The 10,162-nt window shown below is 30.4% G+C and overlaps 1 long non-coding RNA gene across 1 annotated transcript; it reads left to right on the forward strand.

Moving 5' to 3' along the window:
* The first annotated feature begins 4,116 nt into the window (after positions 1–4,116).
* LOC149094116 (uncharacterized) lies at positions 4,117–9,981 on the forward strand. The gene is made up of 2 exons (XR_016198537.1): positions 4,117–4,856; positions 9,408–9,981. It is a non-coding gene; the product is annotated as an uncharacterized LOC149094116 (long non-coding RNA).
* Positions 9,982–10,162: the final 181 nt, after the last annotated feature.

Here is a 10,162-nt window from a genome sequence, read left to right on the forward strand (position 1 = left end):
TTTATCCACAGTCAATATTTACCTTTGACACTCGACGAATCAAAAATATCTGTTGTAATATTTAGTTGGAACAAGGCAACAGCAAGAAAAATGTTCATATCATGTTATTTAATATTTGAGTTGCCATTATTTCTTCCAAATAAAGATAATTCAAAAAAGACTGAATATACAGAAAAGGAAAAAAAAGTAAATCTCATTTTGCAAAAGTTACGAGTCAATGAACAGCCATTAAGCAGATTCACAATTTTCCTATCAAAGCAAGTTCAGATAAAGTTACAAAAACAGATAATCAGAGGAAAAGACCAAGAAAATGTTGAAAATGATTAATAATGAACACATTCAATTTATCACATTGCAAACTCCTTTTCACATTGGCATAATTAATTGGTGTAAGTTTACTCGTTCAATATCAACTGGCAACGACAAAGGACAGGGAGTGGAAAATAATGAGCAAAGTTGAGGAGAGAAGACAAAATGAAGTAAAGCAAAAAGCTCATCAATTTTTCCTCTCTTTTCCTTATTGAAACTTGCTCAGATAACATGATAAAGTAGAGAAAAGGCTTGAGGGCAATTACAACCTGATAACATAACGTGAACGAACCAATATTTTTGAAAAGAATGACAAAAAAGGCAAAAATTGTTAAAAGACATGCAATGATGTTGCAAGTCTACACTTGAATGAATCGAGTTATCATGATAACCAGAATTGAATCATTGAATAAATTTATTTCAATTGAAGACAAGAAGAGTGTGAAAATAAGTTCAATTGTGATTTTTCGTTGCAACTTTTCCCATTCCTTCACCAAAGAAAAACTTTTCATTTCCATTTATTACAATTCATTAGATAATTCAAGTGCAGAATAAGTGGTTAAAATGTAAAATTAAATTTAATTGTCAACATTAATCAAGAAGGTAATGAAAGTTTCATGACGAGTTGAACAATTTTCTTCATTTCACTCCCATCTTGATGACATTTTGCTGCAAATAATGGACTTTTTCTTGCTCATCGTTTAAACCGGAATTGATTGAATTTCATTTTTTCTCAAAAAGTTCATTTCTTTTACATCATTATCAATATCATTATAAGAATAAAACTCCCAGTGATATTGGAACGAATTGAACATTGGATATAAATTTAATCAGTTTCAAGTTTGTATTGATATCATTGGATGAATAACTTTTTTTTGGCCAACTTAATTTCCTGTTTCTGTTCTTTTTCAGTTTCAAAAGTTCTTTTCTCAGTGCTTCTCTAATTTTAATAAACGTAGGCTTTGGATTGAAGTAAACTTTGATCCTGATGTTGATCTTTTTTTGTCATTTTTTCATAATATTTTTCAGAGATTTTCAATTTGGAAACAAAATTGAACGTTGAAAATGTTGAGACTCACACTTGTAATGCACCTTAAAGTGCTGCTGCAAAGCTTTCATTGCTTTTAAATTGTCTACAAATATCAATGCTTATCGACTGTTATTACTTGAACGTGATCAATTCCAATGAGAATTTTCACATTTTTTTCCTCTTGTAGTTTCATCAATCACTTCAATTGAGAAACAAAATTCTCATCCTTTTATTTTCGTTGAAACCAGAAAAGAAACATAAATCTTTCGTATTGTCATGAGATGATGAAATTGAAAGTCTTGTAGCAAAAGTAAATTTAGAAATGGCGAAAACCTGAGAAACCACAAAAAATGGCCATTTAATTGTATTTAAAGGTGAACGATTATTAATGTCTTTTTGCCATCAATAAATCCAATGAAATTAAGTGCTGTCAATTTGAAAATACATCATCGCCAGGTCTTCAGTTAAATGAACACCAAAAATTTAGAGACTTTTCAAATTCGCTTTATCTATTCCCTGTCTGAATAATTTTACCATCAATTTCAGTACGCAAGATTCTGAAAGATTCCGCCCTTACTCAAGAGATTTGTTGAAATAGCAAGGTAAATAAAATGTTGATTCAATCTCGATATTAACACTGAACATTGAACATCAATGTTTGACCCCAATGTCTACATGATCAAGAACCATGCTTTATTCAAATCAGAACGAAAGATTATAACCTCTCAGAGTTGACACAGAAACAGTTGAGGTCGTCTAGTTACCTGAGTCAGACAAGATTCTTACATTAAAGAAGCAAATATTATTCTGATTCTCATGATTAGGAATTTCAAATTTTGTTCAGTGATTATATGGACTTGAAGCTTACGATTGATTTTATTTCTTACAATTTTTGTTGAACTTTGCTGAAAAGTGCAAAAATAATGTTTGAATTGAATTGAAATTTATGAATTTTAATCGATAGCTTTGATGGTGAAAACAGATGAAAATTGAAGTCCAGGACTTGATCAATTTTGTAAATTTGATTAAGATTTTCTTGAAGCTCGTGTTTAAGATTTGAAGGTTTACCACTTTACACTTTACCAAAACTGATGAAGTTTTTGTCAAGAAAATTATTTAATTAAATTTTGTGTCAAATTGTATTTACTGTATTAAGATGAAAAGAAAGGAGTTTTCATCTTTTTTTACCTTCATAAACAGCATAAAATGAGTCTCATGAGTGAACCCATTAATAATGTTAATGATGAAATGAGTCGATGAATAATATAGTGAAAATTTTTCCTCTTCTTCCAATTAACAAAAATCGTTGATGAAGCTTCGAGTTTCATAATTAGTTTGGTGAACAAGGAGTTAGAAATGTATCCATTTATTGCTATTTAGCATACATCAAACTGCAAATGAGGGAAACAATAGTAATGTATTAATCAATGAAGGCAGTAAAGAGACGAGGGTTGAAAAGTTCAATTACAAGTTAATGAGGAAAAATGAACTTTTGTGTAAATCCGAAACCAGACTTACAAGAGATTCGATTATTTTGCAAAAAAAAATCAACATTTTAAGTTACATTTTGGACAATCAGACCAATAAGTTGATTCACAAATTGATACAAAAAGAAGACTCAACTCAATAGTTGATGGACTTTATTTTTTGGGTAAATTTTTACCAGTAGTCAGTGAATAATAGATTGAAATGGTGTTAAGTTAATTTGATTTGTTAACTTGTTAAATTGATGATTACGTGGACCACATTATGAAGTGCAAAGTGTTCAATGTTCAACCGAATTTCAGCTTCAAGACATCACTTGAAAGTGCTTCAACTCAAGATTGAAATAAAATGTAAAACTAAAGTTAACTTCACATGGAACCAGAAAAAATATGAAATGCAAAACATTCACTTACCTTTCCCATGTTAGGAAGAACCATTAAAGTAATCTAATTATTTTGCATTAATGAATTTTTGAACAGCTTGATTATGATCGAATCAGATGTTCATTATTTCCTTTAATCCCATTGAATTTATTATTGCCATTTTGACTCACTTTTGTTTGCCTTTTTCATTAAATTTAACAACATATTGAACATTAATATTAATGCATTGAAAGGTCCAATTCCCTCTTTTCCAGGTTTATTCACAAGCAAACCCTGAATTTTGCTCAACAAATTTTCCAACTTTACTAATCTACTTTGAACACTGGAAATGTATTTGAGGTGAATAGTCTTGGTTAAGCTTGAACTAGCCATGAAATGGGTCCAAGTTAATTTGTAAAAAGTGCAAGTCTAATATTATTATACACCTTGAGCCATGAAGAGATGGAAATAGAATTTTTTATCACCTAACAATTACTTTGCTGTTAGTGGTTTGTGTGCTTGAAAGATTAAACGATATAAAGAGTTAAATAACAGAATAGGTAATAACATGTTGTTCAGAGGAACAAAATGGAATGGAAAAGAAGAGCGGATAAAGACATGAAAATGAATGTTGTGATGAAAAGGTAAGAAAAGCACATGAACCGTTGGCTATTATTATCATCATTATCGTTAAAGCCTATTGTTACTATTCACATGAAGAAATTACAATGTTCAAGAAAAAACAAAACAAAAAATGTTGACCAAGTTCACCATTCCGTTGGAGTATAATGATGATGCAAAGAAGAGGAGGAAAAAACTCAGAAATGAAGATAATAATGATTTTATCGATCGAAGTTTTATAACCGTCAGGTGGCTCTTGGTGTAACAGGGATTGATGGGAGGATGAGAGTGAGCTTAGGTTGGTATCAACATGATGATATTACAAGTATTTTGTCTCAACCTTTCAACTGTTCAACTACATTATCTGACTAGTAAACTTTCCATGAACATGGTGAGGTGTAAAAAAGTGTTTGCTTACTTGAAATTCAATTGAATTCAACTTTAAATTCAACAACATTTTCTTCCATCTTTATCTCTCATTGTTTACCCTGATTGTGCCAATCACTGATTAACCCAAAGAAAATTTTCCATCAACATGAATACATTATTGGAACAAATTCTATGTCATGATGGATCAGATTTTAACTATTTGTGAAACTCGAAAATCAACGATTTTGGTTTTACATCTTTTCATGGAGTTTCAAGTCAACAAGAATTCAAATCGAAAATTTCTTTTGAAATGTAAATGAATAATCGCCAGGAAAACTCAGCTTGGACTCATCTCACCAAATGGTTACAATAATTTTCAGTTCAGTTGTGAATCAAAGTTGATTGGAATTGCGTTTTTGCTTCAATTGAATATCATTACATATCATTCATCATTTTCGTGTTAACTGTCAGTTTACTGTTCAAGTTGAATATCTTTTTTCGTCTTTTTAATGTGTTGTGTTCACTGTATCACTGTCATCTTTAATTGAAAGTGAACACTTGGAAATTGTAACATTGAAGTGAAAAAATTGTCAACAAATGAATCAACAATGACACGAATCGAAGATAAATCAATGAGAAGTTTATCCTCCCAGTCAAGGGAGGCAATTGTATACATTGGTGTAAGTTTTGGTCATTCCCTTCATATTACTTTATCCATTCATGCAAACCAACTAATTTCGTTGTTGCTTCAAAATTTACTTTTTATCATTTCTATTCAACATTGAACATCGAGTGTTAAATGAGTTAAAAATCGAGCAAAAAATAAATTTCAACAATTTTCCAAATAATACAATCGAAGTGTAATTTGAGTTGAACATTTTTCGAGTTGAAAGATTTCAAGTCTAAAATCAACATTTCACTTCAAACCTGTTGTCACAGTTTTCCATTTACAATGAAAATTGTTCAAATAAATCAGTCATTTCGAGAGATCTTTCGATTCCAAAGTTTCTAATTGATTGTTTGTTGGTACATTTGTCTTTTCGATATTTACGTCTTAAGTTTCATGCAAATCGTATTTAGACATTTCCAGGGAAAGCGAATTCTGTTGATAAACTAATCATCCATAAAATTAGTTTTCATTTTAATTTCCTTTACTTTCCAAATCGATAAACAAATCAAATCTATTGTTGCCAAAAATAATCACCTTTCGATTACATCGATTCAGAATTGAAATTAAACCTGTAAACGTAAAGATGTTAACCAATTCTGATTATTTTTCAGGCAACTATAAATACATTTTTCGCTGGGAAATGAAATCACTATTTTTGTTATGGAAGAGGAAAAAACTCTTGGAAAGTTGTTTTTTCATGAACATTAAGCTAAAAGATTTCCACACTTTTCTTTATTAAATAAACACTACCTTTGAACTTAAACTAGTCAAGATATTGCAGCATTCACAGGGAGTTTTAATTATATATTTTACCCTTTTCGTTTAGAGATAAATTAAGATTCAATTTGTGAATCATTCAGGTGTTGAGCAAATATAGAGTTTTTTCGTCGAAAAAAAGTCCAGAAAAAAATTTCTTTTCCCATCATTTCACCTTCTCATTCCGGAATCATTAACTCAATGTTTAACCACAAGAACAAGAAACGTCCATTTTTCATGGTCGACAGTTTGGATGCTTTTTCATCTTGCTTGGCATACAAAACAATCTGGACATTTTTTTGCTTCTCCAGGTTGAACATGATGAAGATAATAGATGAAAGTGATTGAGAAAAGTCAATGGTCAGGGATTGAAAACAAATATTCCCTTAGGTACAATTGACTCGAAGGAAATGTTCATTGTTATCAGAAGAAATGGAAGGACAGAATAACATATCGTTGGCATTGTGTCTTGTGAACGACAATGAAAGTTGATGAGAAGAAGAAAATGGACACAAAAGGTAAAACATTTCCGTCAACAATGAACTGAATGGAAATTCAATGGCAAAAAGCTCTTGATAACATTGATTATCTGATAACGTTTCAATGGTCATTAAATTGTCCAGCTTTGATCATTCGATTCTTCCAATGTTACAATTTTCACCTTCAACTGTGTAGAGTAAAGATTAGGCCTTCTGTTTGTTTCATTTGTTCCTGCAATTATCACGAATTCATGTTTGTTATTGGACCGATGTGAGCTTAAAATGTTAATCTCATTGAGAGTCAATCCAATCAACATGGAAAATTCAATAAACTTTTTTCTCTCTTCTCTTCATTTCGACTGAATAATGTAAAACCACAAAACTACATTGGATGCAATAACTTGGAATCGAAAGTAAAGGAAAGCCTCTAAATTATTTGAACTTCATTTGCTGCTATCAATTCAATAATATTAACCATCTAAAAATGGGTCAGTTTTGGGTTTCAGGTTTAGATGTTGCAAAAGTCCGTTTAAAAGGTTTTCATTCAAATTCATGGAAATGACTTTCAATGAAACAGAAACTCAATCAAATGCATTACTTGAAATGGATAATGTTGCCTTTTGTTTCGTCTCACTTTTACTGTTTTCTGTTTTAAACTCAATTCGCTTGTTAATAATACATATTGAGGGATGAAAAAGAAGTTTCAAAATGAAATGTCGCCAAAAATATCAACTTTTATTGCAATATTTGCTGAATAAATTTCACTTTTCTGTTTTGCTTTTTCCAAGTATTGATTGCTTTGCAAGGTTTTAAAATAAATCAATGACAAAATGTTCAACTTTTTGGTGAAAAATTGAATTCGTCCAGAGAGTTGAAGTTTCTATGATAAATTTGACCATCGAAAGAGTGAAACACTTTTTCATGACTTTTAACTCGTGGAGCTAACTTCATGTTATTACAATGTTTATTATTGCTATTGGATATTCATGGAATAAAAATTGTAACTTTTTCTCTACATTTTTCGACGCTTCCAGGGTAACGTTATTCACATAATTGACCTTGAAGAGGTAATTATCTGAAGAAATTCTTGATGTCTCATAAGAAATGCACATTAAAAGCTAGATGATAATGTTTTTCATTTTGAGATTTAAATTAATCAACCTCCAAAGGCGCCTTTTTGTTGAGTTTTCAACATTTTCTAGACTATTTTTTTCGATGATGAAGGTTAATTTGATCCTAATAAACATTTCACTTTAATTTCCCAAAAGTGAATCAAAGCTAAATGCTAATCAACATTTATCCCAATTTAATGAGCTTTTGTCAATTAATAGGATTGAACAAAAACAGTATTGTTTCCAATGTTTACTTTGATGATTGAAGTTTAAGCTTAATGAATTTTGTGCCTCAAAAGCTTGATTGACTCGGAGTTTGATCAGCAAATATTTTGCCTTTTTACTTCAACACTTTTCATTCGTTAGTATTTACCAGAACTTTGGCGACTTTGTCGAGTATCGAGTAAGATTAAATGGATTTATTGTTCATTCCAAGGCATTGATCGTGAAAGTCTCAACTCGAAAATACAAATCTACAGATTCAAGAAAATGAATGATTTCAATAAAACAAAACAGGATATTTCAGCTCATAATTTGTTCAAATTTTAACACTGAAACATTGAATTGAATGAAAGTTATTTCAAATAGCAAATAGTGATTATTGATCAATATCTTTTGATTGCTTATGATTGAATCTAATAAAGATTTCATGTTTGACTTTAAAGGCTCAATTAAAATCTTAAAATCCCAGATAATACTTGGGATTATATAAAAAATTAAGTCAGCTTAACTTATTGGGATCGATTATAAAGCAAATGCATTTCAATTAATCATTGTGATTATCTAAAGACTGAATTCCCAAACCAAACCATAAATTAATCATTCAATCCAAAATCTTCATTTGAAATGCTAAGAAACTAAACTTATTTAAAGTGAAAAGTAGAACAAAATTTTCAGATGAACACGGAAACTTTGTTTCAAAGCTTTTCCATGATTAGCCTTTTACCATGAATGACTAAATTGGAAACTGTCATGAATAAAATATAAACTCACATTGAATTAAAGCATAAATTATTAACCGAGGCTCAATGGTCAATGGAGTTGAAACATTGGATCGAATGTAATTTTCAAATGAATTGCTTGAAATTGGGAAAGTTGAATTTCTTTTGAAATTGAAGACAAAACAAAATGAAAAGGCAATAATTAGATAATCTCATTTGGAGTTACCTTTGAAACAATTTAACCAAATAAGTGAAGCATCTTGATTAAATGGAAAACCTTTGAAACTTTGTTCTCATTTTGAGTAACAACTTATTTAATTGAAACGAAAAGAGCGAAAAGTTTTCCCATTAATTGTTTATCATGCCTTTTGATACGATGGTTTGAGTAAGGCTGAATTGTGGGATTGGAAGGAAGCTTCAAGATAAACTGTTTCAAGTATAATTTCAATTAACTGGCAACATGATATTTGAATTAAGCTTGGAAGATGCCAAGAAGGGAATTAGCAGAATCATGGTAATGATGATGTTTCATATTGAACTTGTTAAACGGAACAAACTAATTCAACTTTATCCCTGAAGGTTTCACTTCATTTTTGTTTGCTTATTTTCATGGAAAAATAAGGTTTCCTCTTTTTTCCCTCTTCTTTACATGAAGAAAAAACAGCAGAAAGAAAATGATGAACGAAACAAATTTTTATTGCTGTTTAATGGCTAGTGAAATTGTCATGTAACAACATTGTTGCTCCTATTATCATCATAATCTTCATGATCCTTACCATGAACTTCATCATGATCATCATTACCATTCCTTTGAACCCTGAAAATGAATCAACATCATATTATGCACAGAGCAACGATTTAAATGCAATTTTTTGTCCAAACCAGATTCGCTTCATCTATTAACTTCATGACATTTCATGCTTTCTTTGCTCTTCCTTTTGCCAAGAATTTCGATTCTTCATCTTCTTTCATTTTGTCGAAATGGTTCAATAAGAAAAAAGAACAATTTCGACATTTGATTTTCTGTTGTTTTCTGAGGTATTTCACTAAAGACAAAGATGATGAACTTGAGCATCATGAATAATCTCGATCCATCATGAGCCAATTGGACGAGACTATTTTGTCCTTTGATTTCTTTCATTTTTGATGTTACGTTTTGAAGCAAATTGCCTTTTCTGTTTCTTCGAATTTTCTTTACTTTGTTATATCGATTATTGAACTCTTTTGGACATTCAGTTATTAACTGTTTTCATTTTTCTTGATCATTTTTCAGGTTGTCTTGATAATTTACGTTGTTGTCTTGATTGCTTTAATGGTTCGCGCTTCACCTGTTTATGACGAAGGGAAGAAAAGTCGACGAAGAAAGCGCAAATCTCGATTTCGTAATATGCTGGGGAAATGTCAAACTTTGGTTAAATGGGAAGATAATAAGGATTGTCCAGTTGATCCAGAAATGGGATTAACGAAACCAGTTAATCTTTAAATGGAATTGTTAAGATGATTGGATTTAGACTGAATACTTGACCAATTACTTTCATTGGTAAAACAGTTATTTTTATTTTATTCAATCATTGTCATACTCATAATCAATTGGATTGTTTTCATGGAAGACAGTTTATGAACAAAAACAATGAGATTCAATAAAAAATGGTTAAATTTTGTTGAGGAAAAAAATTCGCATTCATTTCTTCAGATTTAAATTATAGCTTAAGTATTGTAAGTCAATTAAAAACAACTGTTTTTTTGAAAAAACCAAAAATTTCTAAAATTTCATTAAAGTTGAAACATTTAAAATTTAATTTGGAGCAAAAATTGGATTTTTTGCCATTAAAATTACTTTAAATTCACAAGCTTTTCCAATTATTGTGCCTTTATGGCTCTTTCAGTCATACGATCTCGCCTTTCCTTTCGTCAATTTTCTGTCGCAATGTTGGTTTTCTCACCGAGCCTTTGTACTTGTGATGATGATAGCGTGAAAAAGTGAAGGTGGAGAAGAGATGGAAATGGTGCTGAATGAACAGAGTTGCA

This window comes from Tetranychus urticae, chromosome 2 (genome assembly GCF_039701765.1).
Source record: "Tetranychus urticae isolate SD_2017Ah chromosome 2, NJAU_TeUrti_SD_1.0, whole genome shotgun sequence".
NCBI classification, from domain to species: domain Eukaryota; kingdom Metazoa; phylum Arthropoda; class Arachnida; order Trombidiformes; family Tetranychidae; genus Tetranychus; species Tetranychus urticae.